The sequence below is a fragment of the Lissotriton vulgaris genome, chromosome 2_1 (genome assembly GCF_964263255.1).
Source record: "Lissotriton vulgaris chromosome 2_1, aLisVul1.2, whole genome shotgun sequence".
Taxonomy (NCBI): domain Eukaryota; kingdom Metazoa; phylum Chordata; class Amphibia; order Caudata; family Salamandridae; genus Lissotriton; species Lissotriton vulgaris.
Genome location: NC_141687.1, coordinates 192,500,694 through 192,521,960, shown reverse-complemented (window position 1 = coordinate 192,521,960; position 21,267 = coordinate 192,500,694).

The following is a 21,267-nucleotide window of genomic DNA, read 5'->3' as shown; positions in this document are numbered from 1 at the left end:
CACAGGAGACGCCCAGAGAGCGAGCGCGTTTCTGCGCGCCATTTGCGTCCAGAGCTTCGCCTCGTCGCGCGCGTAGCACTCCACTGCGCATCACCCGCGCGCCTGCCCGCCTGACACAGGTCGTAGGCACTTCATTTCACAATTAACATTTTTCTTCATGACAAAAGAAAGCTTCCTGTCAGACTTACAAGAAAGACTCGTCTCTGCTCCCCACATCTGAGTCTCTAGCCAACGCGAAGAGAGAAATTCATGTCAGCATGAAATATTTAGCGCGGTTCCACGGCGCGGCTGTTGAAGAGACAGGTGGGGCGTTCATTACCCCGAGAGAGGCCCTGGAAGTGTCAGGCTTGCTGCCTGATGAATATGAGCAGTGATGGGTGACGTGACCTCCAGTGCGCTCAGTCTGCCGCTCAGCAACTTGGTCTTACTCGAAGATGACGAGCAAACCCTCGGTGCCGGGGGAAAGGGCACGCGCCAGCGCACGTGCACGAACGGACAGAGCACACCCCCCTGAGACCCTTCTGAGAACGCCGATGAAGCATTCTAAACTGTGCAGATTAGACGGATCGGGATCATGCAACAATCCGGCACATGGTGGATATCATGAATAACAGCGTGAAGAACAGATTCAACAGCCGTTGGTAAAACCAATAGGCCTGGCGTCCTATTAGGGAGATGTTTGTTAATAGCTGGCAACTTTCTGTTGTTGCCCTCTGCTGTTCTAGAAGCAGAATCCCAACATGATGCAAAAGTTTAGAACTATGCAGTAGGTCCCCCTTTGCTGAGCAGAGAGCAATGCAAAATTAAGTCGTACTCTCAAAAGGAAAAAGAGTCAAAAGATGACATTTATATTGCAAGTGGTGAACTTGAAAGGTGTAGATAGCTAATTACTGCATAATACGTACCCTTGACAAATGGCCAGCATTTTATTGCATCTTTAAATCGCCTTTGTGCACACACTTCTTCAAGTGGAAAACATAAGCCAACACCATGCTACCACCACAACAAAGTAAAACAAAGGAATGATAAAGGGACATTTGTGAATGACACTGTGTCTTTCTGACAGGCTATAACATCCAAACAGCAAGTGCTTCCTAAACAAAAGGCAACAGATCACCAATTGAAATGTTGTTGTGTTACCAAAGTAAATCATTTCATTTCATTTCATAAACTTTTATTCGATTATAAAAATTTGCATAATCATAAAAAGTACAATTTTATAAAAATCATCAGTTTATACAGAAATACACATGTTTATAAAACAATGCCCTTGCGAGTTTTTAGTGCTTTTTTTAAAAAAGTCGCTGTCATTTTAGCTTTGTGCGGGTTTGCCGGTGACTGAAGATAGGCAAGAGCTGGGTATGTGCTTCTAAGGCCACTTGAGCGAAGGAGAGGAAGGATCCATTTTTTTCTGGCTACTCTGTAGAATTTGCAGAACAATGTGACATGGACCGTTGATTGTTTAGAGACTCCGTCACACGGGCAACAGGTCATGATCCGAGACCAATTATACTGTTCTGGGAATGAAACCAAGCGGAAGAAGAGATCGAACCGAAACCTTGTCAATAGAAACTTTTCATAGTTCGAAAGAAAAAACGTCAGGTAGGGCTGTATCAGTTTCCCTGTTTGCAATAGACAGATCTTTCCATTTTGTGTTTTTACGATCTCTGCCTGATTGCGAAGTTCTCTTAGATGACACATGCATAGTTCTTTAAGTTGTTTCTTTGAAATATCTTCTATTGAAGGTGGATCTAAAAAATATTGCTCCCGATCAAGATCTTGGAAAAATTTGGAGATGTAATTGAGCCAGGGAATTTTCCTCCAGTGGACTAGGCTGAGGCAGTCGGTAATGAGGGAACGCGTTATGTGGCTTTCTGGGTTGCACCATATACGGTGCCATAGGATGAGAGGCTGGCAACGTAGGGTGTCTGTCATAAATTCCATCCCTAGCTCCCGATGTGATGCTAGAATCGGAGAGCTTTGGGGAAGAGCCAGAACATACTTGATGAAGGCGTTCTCCGTTACCTGTAGTTGGTTAATGCTTCCATGGCCCCAGATGCCTGCTCCATAGCTAGCCACGCTGTGGCATTTTGCATAATACAGCGTTAGAAGTTCCGAAGGAGCTGGCTTGCCAAGTTTCCTGGAAAAGGCACATAGTGCTGATGTTGCTCGGCAAAAATTGAGGTTTCTGGCTTCGATGGCTTTGCGCCATGTCATTGAGTCATCTACAAGTATACCCAGATAGGGATATACTGATGTTTTTTCCAGCTTGGTATTATTTATGTGTATGGATTTTAGGGTTCCGTGTTTGGGTCCAATGGTCATTGTAAATGTTTTCTTTGTATTTACTTTTAGACCCAGAGAGTCCATGAATGTCACATATTTGTTCAACTGGCGCTGGAGTTGGTTGGCTGTTCGGGCCAGGATGACCGAATCGTCGGCATAGAGGAGGATGGGTATGGGGCGGCGTGCTATCTGAGGGAGGTCCTGACTCCCTGCCAACATAGCTTTTTCGATCCCGTTGGTGTATGGATTGAATAGAAAGGGAGCCAGCACGCACCCTTGCCTTACACCTCTTGTGATTTTGAAGGGACGTGATAGTTCGCCACCAATGCCGTAACGCACTCGGCCTTCTGCGTTGGTGTATAGACCCCGAAGAAAGGCCAGTATAGATGGGTCTACTCCAAGATTGGTCATGATATCCCACAGCTTAGCGTGCTGAACACAGTCAAAGGCCGCGCTTAGGTCTACATATACCAGGTAGATTTTTCCTTCTTTTGCGCGTGTGTATTTTCCGGCCAGAAGGGTCAGGTTTAAGGCCTGTTCTACCGTTCCGAGCCCCTTCTGGAAGCCATATTGCAGGTCTGTAAAGATGTTGTTTTCCTGGGCCCAAGATTGTAATCGGTCCAGGAGCAATCGACCTGCAATTTTACCTGTGGAGTCCAGAAGGGAGATCGGCCGGTAGCACGCGGGATCGTTTCGGTCCCCTTTCTTAAATATTGGCACAAGGGTGGATAATGACCATGATGGGAGGAGACCGATTTCGGTAACTGCGGTCATTACCCGAGTTATTATTAGTGACCAATTTTCGCTGTTGTATAAGAACAGGTCCATAGGTACCCCATCAGGGCCGGGAGCCTTACCAGTTTTTGATGCTTTAATTGCTTTTCTGACCTCACTAACGGTGAAGCGTAGATCGATAGGGAGAAAATTTTTCTCAGCTTCGTCCTCGCCTTCTATTTGAGGGATGTCTGTTGACTGGCCAAAGATTTTCGTGAAGTGGTAGACCCAGTCGTTCTCAGTTACTGCTACGTCGAGATGATATGGATCGGTGTTGTTGTCTAAAAAAGGTGATCTAATAACCTGCCAAAAAGTGATACTATCCTTTTTTAGTGCACTCTCATGCAGTTGGCACCATAGATCTTTCTTTATCTGGTGCCTTCGATTTTCCCTAGCTTTATTGTACATTTTCCTCCGAAGTGAGATTAATTGAACGTCTCTTGGTTTTTGTCGAAGGGCTTCTTTCAGGGATGTGAGGGCCTTTCTGCAATCTGAGTTGAACCATCTCTTTGTTTGGGGTTTTGGTTTGTTTGCCATATGTTTAAATAATTCGTCTCTTATTGCCCCTTGAATATTGTGAAAAGAGGCAATAATTAGTGCGGGGGAGGCCTCTGCGGACAAACAGTCCCTTTGCCAGGGGTACGTTTTTTCAAGTATCCTTTGCGAGGTAACTTCGGGGTTGACTTTCGCCCACTTGATAGCGTACCCGTTCTTCTTCTTTATCGCTATTGATTGTTGGTCAAGGGAGCTGGTTTTTATTTTGTGAGGGCATGCTTCTTCTATGATGAGCTCCACGCTTAGGGGATAGTGGTCACTAATCGGACTGGACCCTACTTTGTAGTTGTTTAGCGATCCTTTGCAGGTATTAGAAGCTAAAATAAAATCAATGGTAGACGCACAACCTCGCCCATGGAAGGTGGGTAAAAAGTCCTGAGGCGGGACGACCAGTTCATTTACAAAGTCTAGGTCCAGAGTGAATATAGTTTCGTTGAACTTATTTCCGCTTTGAGTGTGTAAGAAGTGAGAAATGGGGTTTCCGGATTCCGATTGCAGGCCACAGATTCCACTTTTGTGGCTTGGGCATAGTGGATGGTTGAAATCGCCGCCCCAAATGAATTTCATTGTCGCGTTTAAGTTCGCGCTTTGTAGTGTGGATATGTGGGCCACCATTTCATCTAGGTAGGTACAGCAGTCCGAAGTGCCTGTGTTATTGTAATAGTTTATGAGTATGAATATGTTTCTCGATGCTGTGGTCTGGTGGGTAATTTGGATAATTTGAAAAATGGGTGTTTCTTTTGTTAGCTTTACCGTGACTGCTATGGTATTTGAAAAATAGATCATGAGCCCACCTTTTGGTCTTCCCATTGTGCTTGGCGTTGCTTTAGTAAAAAAAGTCTTATATCCCACTAGGTGGAGGGGGGATGTACGCCAGGTCTCTTGTAGGCACAAGATTTGGTGGCTGCCTGCTATTTCCAGCCATTGAGGGCATGCTATTTTTCCAGTTAGACCTGCGACGTTCCAGAAGGCTATGCCTATACTCATGGCCTCTTTGTCTATCGAGATAGTAGGTACTGTGTTAGGGTTGGTAGGGATTTCTGTGGCTAACACTTGCTCGTTGGGTGGTCTTCCACTCGTGGTCTGTTCTACGAGGGGAGTGCGGGTCGAAAGGTTGTTTAAATGGATCGTTGGTGTCTCTGAAATGTCATGCGGGTTTGGTGGAACTATCAAATGCTTGTCAGAGGCAGAGTGATGTAAGACATCTACTGTGTGGTAACTGGGTTCGACCGTGAATGGTCAATCGACCATATCGAGGCACTCGAATCGGTTTTGGGTCGGGAAGCCCTGCCAACCTTCGTATGCCGAGTAAGGTCTGTCCTGCCAGTATGGGACCTGGCCATCGACATACCTTTCTCTTGGCCCCCCCCTATCTAGGTACTCACATGTGTAATCCCTCTGGTTCCATGGTGTTTGACGCCATGGGTCCTGATTACGCTGGACTTTGGGGAGATGATGCCATTCCCAGGGTGGGAAGTTGTGATGTTGTTTCGCTGGGGGGTAAAAGTAAGAAAGGTGGCGGGCATCTATTCCCCCTTTTTTCTCGAGTTGTGGCCAGGCACAGATGTAGTCTACCGTTGCAGGATCTCTGCATGTTACTATGATGCAGTCACCGCGTGTTGTTTTCTTTGTTTTTCCTATCCAAGCTACCCTGCGTGCTGACGTGATCCCTCCCGATAGGTGAGATTCGAGAGGTCTGTTTATGCTGAGCCACTGCATGGCCTTATTTTTAAGTGACCATGCAGTTTCTGGGGTGTCCTCTGCTAGCTCGGGTACTCCTGTTAAAACTATTGTAAAGGGAGTAGCTTCGGGAGGCAAATGGGCTGGACGTCTAACTGTGGGAAATTTTTTCGGGGTTGTTTCCGAAGTATTTTTAGTTACTTTTTGCGAAGGAGGTGATTTCGTGGGCTGGGGATCGGGTTTCTCTAGGGGGACTCTACTGGAAACTGCGTTTTGTGTTGGACATGAGGTATGTGCGGTGACCTTGCCTGTGGTTGCTGCTTGCTGTGCTTTATGTTGCGTTGGTTTCTCCTGCTGGGAATGGGGCGTATTTACAGTTGGTTTGGGTGTGGTGGACGGTGGATTTGAATTCTTTTGTACTATAGATGTTGCGTTTGGGATATTGACTGCTTTCTGTGTATGTTTTTGGTTTGATTTTTTTGGTTGGTGTGAGATGTTTCGCTGGCCCTTTACGTCTATCCTGGTGTTTGTGTCTAGGAGAGTAGCCGATATTATTGTCAGTTGAGCTTCGAGGTTTCTGATGCTCAGCTGAATTGGCTTTAGATATTGATAGAGTAGATCTTTGGTGGTGGTGAGCACTTGTGATGTAATTCTACAGGTCTTACATTGCTCTGATGCATTATTGTTAGAAATTGCCTTATGTGGGAGGATAGAATCGGGAATATACAATGTGGAATTAGAGGATGGGGAGTTTGAATGGGTCGTGGATGAACTGTGTGTTTTTCCACTAAGTGTTGGGTGGGCCTCCGATGTTACCCCATCCCTCTCGCTAAGCTGGGGCAAATTTTCGATGGTTTGGATAATTCCTTGAGTTTGACATCCCTCTAAGTCGGGAGTTGCTTCCAAGTCTTCTGATGTTATCGAGGGGTCCGACTCAGAGTGCGTGACTGACAGGTCAACTACTGAAGGAACGGTGTTTAGTTCTGTGGTTAGTAGAGACACTGGGAGTGAGCTATTTTGGGAGGTCAGATTGATTGGGGATGCGGCACTCGCTATAGCGCCAAGTGATGAGCGCTTAGCATTTGCGGTCATAAGGTCCATTGAGACTCTCTTTTCTATTATAGCTATACTTTGGTTTATTGTATCGTTAACCCGTGATAGGAATAGATCGATAGGACCTGTGACTTGCGCTACCTCCTGTGCGTGCTTGGATTTAGGTTTGGAGGCACTTCTGGTTTTCGGCGGCATGCTTGCTTGATCCTGGGTCGTCGATGTTAGGGGAATGGCCCGGTCCGGTCTCTACCGGGCACTAACGGGCAACAACGGGCCCGCCCTTGGCCCGGGCTTCGCCCCGGGCTGCGTCCCGCGCGCGTCCCGCGCAGCGGGTGCCGCGAGAAGTTATCGCGCTTCGCTGGGGGCGGGGCACTGGAAGGGGGCGCGGCTCTCGCAGGAAGAGGACCAGCTGGAGATGGTGAATGCTGGTCCTCGCAGTCCTGGGGCCGGCGCCTCGTCCTCCTCTGCGGCCTCCCTCTCCCAGTCGCGCTGCGGGGCTTCAGGTGGTGAACTGAGCTACTCCTGTAGCGGAAAACGGCAGCTGGAGCAAAGAGTAAGTCCTTTGGCAATTGGGCTGTATCCACGAGTGGCACCCGCGCAGCGGGTGCCGCGAGAGGTTATCGCGCTTCGCTGGGGGCGGGGCACTGGAAGGGGGCGCGGCTCTCGCAGGAAGAGGACCAGCTGGAGATGGTGAATGCTGGTCCTCGCAGTCCTGGGGCCGGCGCCTCGTCCTCCTCTGAGGCCTCCCTCTCCCAGTCGCGCTGCGGGGCTTCAGGTGGTGAACTGAGCTACTCCTGTAGCGGAAAACGGCAGCTGGAGCAAAGAGTAAGTCCTTTGGCAATTGGGCTGTATCCACGAGTGGCACCCGCGCAGCGGGTGCCGCGAGAAGTTATCGCGCTTCGCTGGGGGTGGGGCACTGGAAGGGGGCGCGGCTCTCGCAGGAAGAGGACCAGCTGGAGATGGTGAATGCTGGTCCTCGCAGTCCTGGGGCCGGCGCCTCGTCCTCCTCTGCGGCCTCCCTCTCCCAGTCGCGCTGCGGGGCTTCAGGTGGTGAACTGAGCTACTCCTGTAGCGGAAAACGGCAGCCGGAGCAAAGAGTAAGTCCTTTGGCAATTGGGCTGTATCCACGAGTGGCACCCCCGCAGCGGGTGCCGCGAGAAGTTATCGCGCTTCGCTGGGGGCGGGGCACTGGAAGGGGGCGCGGCTCTCGCAGGAAGAGGACCAGCTGGAGATGGTGAATGCTGGTCCTCGCAGTCCTGGGGCCGGCGCCTCGTCCTCCTCTGCGGCCTCCCTCTCCCAGTCGCGCTGCGGGGCTTCAGGTGGTGAACTGAGCTACTCCTGTAGCGGAAAACGGCAGCTGGAGCAAAGAGTAAGTCCTTTGGCAATTGGGCTGTATCCACAAAAGTAAATCAAAGAACACACGTGTCTCAATTACGAGTTACAAGTCAAGTTTCAACTGCAGAATAACTTAAAGACTACCTTAGCGTCCTGCAAAAAACAAGAGATGTGCTGTTCCTGCAAGAGAGAGGGAGGGAGGTAGGAAACCAACCAAGAGGAGTTCGCCTATAATGAGCAAGGGCCCTCACACAAGGAACTAATGGGATAGACCAACAATCTCATATCCCATGATCTAAAAATATAGGGGCCCATTAAGATGTAGGGCGGATCGCCACAGCCCGCATGGCGTGGTGATCCACCCTACATCCTGGACTGCCCACCAACCATTTCTCCCCACCACATTAGTATGGCGGGGGGGACCGTGGCGGACGGGAAGACCGTCTGCCGCTTTTCCGCCCGGTCAATGAGTTGACCTGGAGGGAAAGCATGCAGTGTTTGTGTTTGGGGGCCTGTTGCGGGCCCCCAGGATGTTGGGGGGGCACATGGGGGGTACCTATGGTACCCCGCAGCAGTTCCGCGTGGTGCCTGCCATGTTGTGCATGGAAGTGCACAACATGCCTTCCTGGCATTGTGGCGGGCGGACAAAATGCACCGCCCGCCACAATGCCAGGAATGCAGGATGCGCCCGTCACTGTGGCTGACGCATCTTAATTGCCCACATGGGACCCCCGCCCTTATGGCGGGCGGTCCCAATCCCCGAAAGGGGATTGGGACCACCATAGTGTCAGGGGTATGGCAATCAGGGACATATTTATGACCCAATGCAGAGATCTGTCAAAGGATAATAACTGAGACAGTTGGATGTCCTTCCCAAGCCCCGATTATTTTCACTGGTGTGTTCACTTAATATTTCACATATTTATTTCCATGCTCACTTTTACCAAACACTTTGAGTCAGCATTTCCTTCGCAAAGATCAGAGTGGATACCATAGAGCAGAGTACATGACTCTCGATTGACATTTATCAGAATGCTAGATAGATACAACGGGTCAATTACCCTACATATATATCCATTAGGATACAATGTTGTAATTTCTAATATAAATATGGCATGTATCATGGTTTAAAGCACTTATCATGTGTTCAAATAATGCAATATCGATCAATTACACATTCAAGTGCAATCCCACATATTGAATTCGTTATGAGCTAAATAGTGCAAAGATATTCATTTTTGGTTTATCTCTTGCTATTAGCATCTCAATAAAGTTTGTTTAGGATGTATGTATTTAACACGGTTACATGTATTTCCAAATGGCTCTGTTAGAAGTTCAATTTTTGCATATAACTTTATTAAATATCGCAAGTGAACAGACAGCGCGCTAATCTCAAATATATTGAGACTGCTAATTTAGTTTATTTGAATAAGATTGAATCAATCATGCCGACTATTTAAAAGAAATTGATTATGGTTAATGATTTAAAGAAATGAGACATCACAACTTTGATCTAAAAGATATATGATGATACAATGTATTTTTTTTATGTCCATGCACATTGATTGCTACTTCAAAAGGAAGTTGCTGTATAAAAAACACTTGAACAAGGCTAAACGCCGAAACGCGTCTTCTTGTTTTTGGTGCACAATAAAAGAATTGTGCAGTCTCCTGATGTGCCGCTCCTTATTTTCTCCAGTCGGGGTACTGTTAAGGATCTTTTTTCATAAATTGTGGTTTCTGTTGCCACAGAACTGGCGCCTACATCGCAGGATTAGGAACAGCTAAATAAAGCGGTATATAGATATATAGAAATATATGTGGGTTCACTAAAAAAAAACGAAAATTACAGAGACGTTATAGACAGGAAATGAAATTAACCTTAGAAATTCACTGAAAAAACAAAACGTAACAGGAAGGTTATAGTTAGGTTCAGTTTACACAAACACAACCATAGAAATTCAGCAGTTATAGAGCCCTATTATGAGTACAACGGTGCAACCCATCGGGGTAGTCCGCAAGTCGCCAGACTAGTTGCCCCCCTGTCTGCATCCACCTCCATGTTCCTGCACAGAATGAAATGCACAAAATTGTGCATTTCGGTCCGTGCAGGAACATGCTTTGATGTTCCCATTGTGGTGCCTATTTCAAAGGCCCGCTGTGGGAATGCCAAAGAACTGCCCACCAGTGACCTAAAAAGTTGTAATACGGTGGACGGTCTGTTTTGGTTTTGGTGGTGTGGGAGTGAGGTGGCAGCGTGGTGGCCCTGCTCCCATAGCACCAAATACATAGTACGGCCCATAGTTATCTCAAGTAACTATAACTTGTAACCGTAGGTAATTATAACTCGTACCCCCGTCATAATCAGTTTTCTCATCAATAATGTTGCTGCAAATGTTGCAGTAATATTATCAATGATGTCATAGAAGATGTCTTGAGTGATGAGTGGGGTAATTAGCAGTGTATGGCGAGGGCGTGATTTCTAGTTACCTTAGGTAAGAATTATATTTACTTGAGTTAACTATGACAATAACTGCTGAATTTCTATGTGTTTGCGTGTTTAAATTCTGAACCGAACTATAGCCTTCCTGTACCCAGCATTTGTTTGGTGAACTTCTATGGTTTTAAAATTTTATTTCCTAACAATAATGTCCCAGTAACCTTTGTTTTTTAGTGAATTTCTAAGGTTTTTATGTTCTATTTCCTAGCTATAACATACCTGTAACCCATAGTTTTTACAGTGAATTTCAATTTTTTTTTACATTTTATTTCCTACCTATAATGTCCCTGCAACCTGTGTGTTTGGAGGTGTGTGTGAGTGGGTGTGTGGGTGTGTGAGTGTATGGTGAGTGTGCGAGTGTCTGTGTGATTTACTATATGGGTCTGTGAGTGGGTATGGGAGTGGATGTGTGAGTAGGTGCATCAGTGGATGTGTGTGTGTGAGTGGTTTTAGGAGTCTGTGAGCGGGTGTATAAGTAGCTGTATGGGTGTGTGAGTGGTTGTTTACGTGTTTTAAGTGGGTGTGTGAAAGCTGTATGGGTCTTTGAGTGGGAGTGTGAGTGTAATATAAGTGGGTGTGTGAGTGAGTGTGTGGACCTGTAAGTGAGTGCATGGTATTTTTTTTAATTGGGGTCTGGATTCACAGATTTTACTTGAATCCACCCAAATCCTGGAGGATTCAGAGAGGATCCGTGGCCCCTAGTGTGGTAAAAAAAATGGTTTGGGGACAATTTCTTACCCAAGAGGGGTCCCTCACAGACCCCTCCATTAATCCCATGGAGTCAGGGTACCTCCACCCTGACCTCTTCTATCCCCTTTTAAGTTTATTTTCCCCACTGGGAGCCGAGTCCCAATGAACAAAATGGTGTGTGCAACTTTCCTCTCAGGTTGCGGCCATCCAAACACGGCTTTGCGTTTGGTGTTTTTCGCCAGTTACTCTGTCATGCACTTATGTCACATCTCTGCTCATATTGGAGCGACCATCATTGAAATGTACATAGATTGTTCCACGTACCTTGAACCTAATGCATTCTATCTGAAGTATCTTTCATCCAGGTTATTTGATTTGTTTCTTACTGCTTATTTCTTTTGAATAATTATAGAATTTTGCTCTTTGGGATCATTAAAGCACTATAGGTAGCTTAAAAAATTGTCGTTGGTACCGACAGGGCTTTCTTTTTTATGCAACAAAACAGAAAGTAACAGTAAAAAAAATGGCTGATAAATGATACTAAAAAAAGACCCCCATGGAAGTGATCGGGAATATAAGTTAAACATATTTAAAAAGTGTTTTTAAAATTCTAAAACATGGTTAAACATTTAAAATATGTGGCAAAATTGAAAAGTAAAAAATAATAGTATAAAAATAGACATTTTTTAATATATACTTCAAACACTTGTGTAAAACTAATGTTAACAATATGTATATGAGACCATTAATTAGTTAAAAAATGAAGTGTTGGTGGCCAAGATGGCAGCGTAGTCGGCCGCGGGTCTCGTGAGCTCCCCGGCCCGTCGCCCCTGTAACTGATCTCCCGCATAGTGTCCCCCCCCCAAAAAGGCCATTCTCGGCATTCGGGCGGCCCCCGGAGCCTCGGGGACACAGCAGCAGCGCCCAACGAGCGCCCGACAGCAGTAAAAGGATGCAGCTCACTGGCCGCAATCTCGAGGCGGCCGCTGTAGGCCTGCATCGGGAAGAGGCCGCAGCGAATTCGGGACGCCCCACCTGGCCTGACATCGCTGTGTGCCGGAGGGCGTCGGGGGCCGGGGCTTGACATCGGAGCAGCTGGAGCGCGGCCGCGGCGGGCTAGGAGCCGCGAGCCCACTCCTCCCCCCTCCGGCCTCGGGGCCTCGTAAGAGCCTTACCGCTGGGAGTACACCGGAGCCACTGCAGCTAAAGGCCCCGGCCATTGAGGTGAGGAGACAGGGGCGTGGGGGCAAGGAGGAAAAGGCCCTACCAGGACACCGGCCTCTGGGTCATCAGCGGGAGCGCGCTCGAGCTCGGCCAGCGATGCCAGGAGGGGAAACGGCGCCGCGGCCGTAAGACTGCAAACCACCCTACTAGGCCCAAGATTGGCACAGACCGCCATACTAGGTCGCCTCCATCCTGCCCACGAGCTCCAGGCGCTAGGGATCCAGAGAGAGAAACGCCGGCTTGCCGCGCAGGGCTGCACTGGGCCGGGATTCCACGAGGGAGGGGCCCGCACTGGCAGCGGATACAGGGAAAAGAGAGCCACGGTCGCAGGGCCTAGCGCCATTGCTTCCCGCCTCCAGGACCCTGAACTTCTTGGAGACACCAAGCCCTGAGTCTCCCTCGTCAGCAGAAGCCCCAGGCGGATCACCTGACCCCAAGTGCACGCCCAAGGAAGCTCCACCGGCCATACACGACTGAAGGCTCACTCATTGCCGTGCAAACAGGCCCAGACGTAAAGAATTCATAGAGGGCACGCACCGGGACCAGAGGCAACATGGCGGGCCAACGCAAAAAAGGAGACCGCACACTCCCCGAGATGTTGGCGAAGGGCCAAACAAAGAACGACAAGGGGCCACCCTCACCAGAGACCCCGAAACAACAACCAAGTCCCTCCGGAGCGGACGTTCCAATTACTAAATCCTTCCTGGAAGCTCTTTTCAATTCGCTCAGGGACGATTTCAAGACGCTACAACAAGAAGTGGGGGGAGAAGTCAGGGAGATCAGACAAGAGGTGGACGGCCTTGGAGATCGGGTGGCGGCCATGGAGGTTCAGACCAGGGCAGGAGCGAGGAGATAGAACAACTACAGCAAGAGGTCATTCGTTTGAAAGACCAGCAGCTCGACCTCCAAGCACATGCGGAGGACTTGGAAAACCAGTCCTGCCGGAACAACATACGGGCCGAAGGGTCCCTTCGAAGGAAAAGGCACTGACATCACCGGCTATTTACAAGCTCTCTTACGCGATATCCTGGGGGAATCTTCAGAATTTGACATGAGGATTGATAGAGCACACCGTGTGGGTCTCCCAGGCGCTCACCGGCTCCTCCACCGGACATCCTAACTTTTTTTGCCGGACTACCCTCTCAAGGAACGGATCCTTACGGAAGCAAGACAGAAACAGCCCCTGCAGTTTCATAATTGCTCAGTAGCCCTGTATCAAGACCTATCGACCATCACCCTCCAGAAGTGGAAGTCTTTCAAGGTAGCTACAGACTTTTTGCGCAAAGAAGAAATACCTTACTCCTGGGGCCACCCTTTTAGGTTGATTTTTAAATGGAACGGAGCTCTGCAACAATTGCGATCACTACAAGACACTTGTGCACGTTAGGGATTGAACAGCCGAAAGATCAACCACCCACACAGCTACCACAGGGGCAAGCCTCCGGAGGATGGCGGACAGTTGGACGCAGGCATACACCCAAATGTCAATCGAAACCTGAAGCCCATGTCATCTCACAGGAGAGGGCAACTGCCAATCGAGAGGTGTCCAAAGAAACCTCGTCCTCTGAATAAGCATCAACCAGGGGGACCACTCAACTCAACCACAATACAATGCACGAGCGGGGGGTGTGGGCGGGGGGCCATGATGGCCGCCACTTGGAACCGTTCCACAAGGTAGAGATACAACAGCCCTGCGATGGTCTGGCATGACTGGGACATTGACTATTCACTGTTGGGTTGTTGGGAAGCGGGGGTCGTTGTTTGGAGGTTCTGCAGGAGGTTGGGGGGACGGGATGGGACAGGGGGGTGGTTTTGGGCTGAAGGGGAAGGGGGGCTCCGGTGTGGTGCACCATAGGCAGCGCAAGTATGGTTGTCTAACCAGAGATGCCCAGTGGTGAAGAGAACTCTAACTACAATGCCCGCGCGACTGAACCCACGCTGCAGGTCATTTCCCTTAATGTCAAGGGGCTTAACAGCCCCATAAAACGCAGGGCCATCTTATCCTTCCTAGAACACTCCAGGGTGGAGATATACCTTCTGCAAGAAACACGTCTTTTACCCAAAGATTGGCACTGTATGCGATTCAGGGCATTCCCAACACAACACTACTCCTCCACCACAGAGAAAAAAGCAGGGGTGGCCATTTTGTTTGCGCGCCACTTCCGGGGTCAGGTGGGGGATAGAGTCTCAGACATATAAGGGAGGCTCCTGGCTTATAAAATTCAACTGGGAGGGTGGTTGGCTGTCATTGGGTCGATTTATGCACCCAACACTAAACAAGAATCTTTTCTCACAGGGGCACTGGAAAACACGTTGTCCCACAACATCAAGTCAACGCTAGTGGGGGGCGACATTAACCTCGTAATGGACTCCTCCAAGGACAGATCAGGCCAAAGATATGGATTTACGGGGGCGATCTCCAAGGAAGGGGAGCAATAGTTAAAGAGCAGAGGGTGTGTGGACCTCTGGAGGAGGGCACACCCTACCACTCCAGGATACACCTTCTACTCGCATGTACAACACACGTACGCACGCATAGACTATTTCCTGGGGTCTTTAGAGGTGGCATCTCTGGTCATGGATACTGAAGTAATTCCTGCAGCACTTTCCGATCATGACGCACTAGCAATACACATACGGGTTCCTAGAATTAAGACACAGAAAGGTAGATGGCGCCTTAGGGAAACTCTCCTGCATCGCAAAGGGGTCACACAACAGCTTAACAAATGCACAGTTGAATATCTAGACACAAACAACACGGCGGACATTCCATTGACGGCACTGTGGGGAGTGTTGAAGGCGGTGATGCGCGGGGAACTGATTGCAGTGGCGGTAGCTGATGCTCGGGAGCGCTGAGACAAACGGCAGACGTTGTCCGATCAAGTGAGGGAGCTGGAGCGGGTACACAGCAGAACTGGGGCTCCCAGAATATGTTGCAAGCTTAAAGCTACGAGGGCCCAGTTGGCGAGCCTTGATTTGGATCGAGCGAAATACATGGCGCTGATATTGCGCCATACATATTACGTGGGTGGAGATAGAACGGGCCCCCTACTGGCCAGTAAACTCAAGGCTAAAGTCTTGCGCTCCAAAATCACGTCTATCCGAGACAGCAACGGGCGAGAGTTACAGATCGCTGAAACATTCCGGGCATTTTACGCGTCGTTATATGCGGCCGAACCGGCTTGGACAAATGGGAGATGCACTCGTACCTACGGCAGTCGACAATCACGGCCCTCAATGAGACGAACGCGCGCTCTCTTGACACACCGATAAGAACGGACGAGGTGATCGCGGCAATATCACGCCTCAAGCCACTCAAGGTGCCAGGCCCGGACGGCTTTTCGGCTGGCTTCTATAAAACATTTTGCCATCTGCTAGCCCCGGTACTGGCTAGATTATTCAAGGCCCAGGCTCCATACCGCGAGACATGCTGGAAGCTGACGTTATCGTCCTGCCGAAACCCGGGAATGATAAGACCAATTGCGCAGCATATATACCCATATCGCTGCTCAACCTGGACTTAAAGCTGTTCACGGGCAAACTGGCCGCACGGCTGGGCCCTTGCCTACCAGGAGTCATGGAACTTGATCAGGCAGGATTTGTCCCTAATAGACAATGCGCGGACAACACAAAATGTCTGTTGCATGTCATTGACAAGGCCCACTTCAATGACTCAGACGCAGCCCTCATCTCTGTCGACGTGGAGAAGGCGTTCGACAGGGTCAACTGGGGGTACCTAGATTCCACCCTTGCACGCTTTGGAGTGGGAGACCGTTTCCGTACCTGGGTCGCTAGTTGTTATGCTGCCCGACAAGCGGTCATTCGACTTAACGGGGTGTGCTCCAAACCCTTTGACATCCAAAGTGGGACCCGACAAGGGTGCCCACTCTCCCCACTACTTTTCGCTCTTTACTTTGAGCCTTTCGCACAAAGAGTCAGAGATAACCCAGCGATTGCCGGAGTCAAATTTTGAGGGGAAGCACGGACCATAAGCCTCTATGCGGACGATATCCTTGTGGCAGTGGAGGACCCTACCACATCAATCCTGGCGTTCCTAAAGGAAATGGAAACGTTTGGGAAACTCTCGGGGTTTAAAATGAACATCGGGAAGTCTGTGGTGCTCCCATTGGGGCGCAACGTCCGTGCGTCTAGCACACTGCCATGAAGCCTATGGGGGCTTGCCTCCAGCATGTCAGTGCCCTATCTGGGCATATTTCTGATGCCTAGCACTGTGCAGATGGTGGAACAGAACTACTCAGATCTCCTAATCAACTTCTAGGCGACCTAGCAAAATGGCGTCACCACTCACTATCGTGGTTGGGGCGTGTAGCGGCGATAAAAATGTCTCTGCTGCCAAGGGTCCTGTATTTATTCCAGACTCTGCCAATCACACCCCCACTGGGCCTGCTTAACAAACTTCAAGATGCCATCCGTCAGTTTGTCTGGGCCGGGTAACGACCGCGGCTACGTAGGGATCTCACCAGACAAGCCCCGGCGAATGGAGGCCTAGGTGTTCCAGACCTACAAAGATATTTCCAGGCAACACAACTCAGATATCTCCTGGAATGGCACCACCCCGAATCAGAAAAGAGATGGCTATTTTAAGACCGCGCAATGGCCCAAATGCCTCTATGGAGGGTCCCATTCTTGAGACGTCAAGACCGCCCCACGTACATGAAAAAATCTCCTATCACATGCACTATTTTGCAGGTGTGGGACAGGGTGGCGGTCTCTAGGGGCCTCACTACTTATCCTTCACCGATGACACCATTGTTTGATAACCCAGCTTTCAACCCGGGCATGGTCCGTGGCTTCTTCCCCCCAATGGAGGTCTTCAGACTGCAGTTCAGCTGGTCACTTGTTTGACCGGGAAGGATTTATACCGCTACAAACCCTGCAGGAGACCTACGCGCTCTCGCAGATTCCATGCTTCCAATACTTTCAAATTCGTCACTGGCTTATGAATAGGGACATGCTACCGCAGGTCAGTAGGCACCGTACACCTTTTGAAAAATGGCTCCACACCAAGAAGACTGACAGGCAAGCGATAACCGATCTGTCCAAAATGCTGTGTCTGCCGCTTCCTGTGTCCCGTTCTGCGGGTCAAAAAAGGTGGGAACGGGAATTAGGTCGATCCCTCACCAACAAGGAGTGGCAAGATATATACTATAGGGCCCACCACACAGCTAGGAACGTGGCTAGTAAGGACGCGGCTGTCAAGATAGCCTACTATTGGCACCTGACGCCGGCACAGCTCCACCAAAGTAACCCCCGCCGTGATCCTCAGTGCTGGAGGGGCTGCGGACAGGTAGGCACTCTAACTCACATACTTTGGGACTGCGCAGAAGTGCGGGAATTTTGGGAGCAGGTACTTAGGGATATAGATAAATTCTTTGATACAGAAATACCACGCTTCCCGGCTTATACATTGCTGGGTTTCCCAAACAAAATCACCTTCCCTCTTAAATCACTCAGAGGTAAACAATTAGGGCTAGCAGTGGGGGCGGCGACGCAGCACATCCTCTCATTAGGGGGCACCACACAGAAACCCACACACACGGGGTGGCTCCACAGGCTCTGGGACATGATGGGCATGGAAAGGATACAGGCCTCCCTCACCCAAACGCAAGACACATTCTTGGACACCTGGCGGCCCCTGGTGGATCTCTTATCCGATGAATTTAATGAGCTCACATGCCCAAAATACCTCAAGGTTCTCCGGCTGGCTGACGAATTCCAGAGACCATCTACCTCAACCACCTAGAGCTTTTGATTTTGTGAACTGTTGCAATGACTATCAGTATAGTGGCCACACCGGAGGGGGGGATCCTGGGTGGGGGGTGGGGGGCGGACGGGTGGAGGGGGGACTGTTCAGTTGGGATTGTTCAAGACTTCGCCGCTCTGCACCGAACCCACGCCCACTTACATGGACACATCTCCCACTCCCATACGCGCGATGTACATCCGAGAGGTAGGGGGGGCGGGGTTCTGAGATGGGGTTTGTTCCCCGAGAATTACACTGCCGGCCATGTTTTGTGTTTTATTTCTTGAAATGCAATAAAAATGATTTAAACCAAAAAAAATGAATTGTTAAACAATAAAAATCTGAAAAATATCCAACATACAATACTATTTAAATAAGATTTGTATCATTTACTTAATAATGAAACTGAATGAAAAAGGTTCTATTTATCTATATATATATATATATATATATATATATATATATATTTATTATTATTGAAAGTATGCATGTTAAAAAATGTAAAAAGATATATTGAACAAACTTTGAAAAAATAAAGAAACATTGAAAATCATTTTACATATCTTTAGCCAATGAAAATCTGTAAATAAAGTTATTTGTTACAAATATAAAACCACCTACTATGTTACTTATCTTTGTAAACATCAACCATGCTAATTCCATGACACAAGCTACAACTACTACATACTAATACATTTCAATAAGGATTTTAAACACTAAAATGATTAAATTAAATATTCCCACACCAAGGTAAATCATTTTGGAGAAAGTGTTAGGCACTAAAGTGATGACACTCAAACAAAGATGGACGTAATGCTGAATGAATCATACATTCACCCCAAGTTATGAGATCTGTATTAAATCCATCGTTCTTTTGCTCACCATGCCACCCCAGCCATATGCAAATCGGTCTTGACCCTGTGCTTCATGGGAACAGTCCAGACTGAACTGCCAAGCCAGGTCCTCCCTGGACAGGATACAAGCTTCCTGGGACCGGTTTCAGGGTATGTCACCCTTCTACAGCCAGGCTAGGTTGAATCCAGTGGCACAGTGAACCAAAGTGGTGACACTTACTATTCCAGCTCCAATCTAAACCATTTTGGGGATAGTGTTGGACAAAAAAGGGTAAAGATTTACTATTCCCACACCATTCTAAACCATTTCATTTTGTATAAGCTGTTGGACACTAAGGAGGTGACATTTACTATTTCCACTCCAATCTAAACAATTTCAGGAAAGGTTTTGGACACTAAAATGTTTATACACACAACCAATACTCCATAGTCGCAGTTATTTTTTTATGTATAAAATAAAAAAATATTGTTTTGTAAAAAGAAGATGCAATAATTCATTTAAATGAATAAATATCAGAGTAAAAACAGAAGAAATTCCAATATTATAAATAACAAAAAATGTCGATAATACAATTGCTCTATTACATTTTAAATAAATCAATCTATAACACGTACATTTAAAAAATAAATAGTAATTAATATATGACAAATAAAACATAATAATTCCACTCCCATAATTTATTAATACATTTTTTAAATTATTTTTCAAATACATTTAAAATTAAAAAGAAATAGAACATATATCAACAATGACATTATAAATTTCAGCATTTAAAAAAAGACATACCTATATATTATAATTTCCATTGAAAATGTAATAATAAGACATTTAGTAAATCAAAAATGTGTACTAAAACTACATTTACAACATTTTTACATTATTTAATTTAAATTGAAGAATGTTTATTGTTTTCAAAATTTCTACAATTAAAATATTTTTCAAATTAATATAATTTATCATTACTTTAACAAATGGTGAGGAAAAATGTACCCATCTTAAAATAATTATTTGCATATCATGTAAAAAACTGACATTACATTTCAATTAAAATATAAACTTTTTAAACATATCCCCACCCTTATCCCCAAAAAACTCAACATCCAGCTACAAACAAAATTATATACACATTAATAAAATTGAAAATAACAAAATTCTAAAACTTCAACATTAATAAATTATCTTACTAAACAAACATATCAAAAAATTACTAAGCACATAAAATCAAACACACTACAGTAAAATACATATAAAGTAACACTTGCAAATGATATTATATGCAACCATGTTTTCTAAAACAATATTTTTACAATATTAAAAATAACACTTAAAATTATATTTTTACCTTCAATATTTCTGTCCACAATATTTTTTAAATCCCAATAATCTTGACACAATATTTTTATATCACATAATTCTTTTATTCAATATTTTGTCCAAACACGAACAGAAGGGTTCAAGTTGTAAGGTTGTTGCCCCTCTTGTAAATTTTCAAATCACCAACTTAAGACAGGATAGAGGATGGGAAGTCTGGAAGGCTGGGAAATGGAGAGTGAGAAATTTAGATCTCAGTGCTGCATGGGTGGGACTTTCATATTATCAAATGTGCATGGAAGTCACAAGTGAAAAATCACATTTAACCACACTAAACACAGATCTACTTGACTGGCAATGATTTATAGTTGTATTGCATCTCCACTTTTGTATAAGTTCATTCTCTTTGTCTCACATGTTTGTTGTTTATTACCCTCTTTGAATCCCTTGAGTAAGTTTATACCTAGAAACCATTTTTTGGCTTGTTACTATTTCAACTTTTGGAGCACTTCCATCTGCTTCTGTTTGCCGGTGTCTGTTTCCTGAGCATCATGGTGAGTAGAGCCAGTATCATGGGTCACATCTGTTCTCATGATCATATTATCTGCTCAGGATTCGGGAGGGCATGCTGACTTAGTTATGGCTCATATCTCATTACACTTCACACAATTATTGATATGGAATTGCTTCCCATACGTTGGGACGATTCCGATGTCGGACAGACCGGAGTCTGTGGGGCATCGGTCAGGTACTAGAACCGAATGATCTCTTGTCGTCGGTTCTAGACTTGCAAGTAGGATGCGACTGAACCCTGTTTGGTCGCAATCCTATACTTAACAATGGGAGAATGAATTCCGAATGGAATGCATATTCACATCGTTAAATTCAGAGGTGCAGTTCATCCCTGCACCCCATGGCAGGCAACAGAAGGTGCCTGCCACAGGGTGCAGGGATCAACGGAGGGCCTTCTGGGGGGCCCCTAAGACAGTATCCCACTGCCTTTCCATGTTGGAAAGGCCAACACAGAAAAGCAGTGGAAACTGCCATCGTACTCCCTTGGCTGGAAAGAGCTGGCCACAGGAGTACTGAAGGGTTGACGGATGGAGGGCGGGTTCTCTGAGCGTGTCTGAAGCCATCCGGAAAACCGTGTTGGATTCCCTTCTGACTGAGCCAATCAAATGGCTCGGTCGGACAGGAACCCAAACAGGCAGGTCTGATGTGGTTGGGATGGCTCCGACCG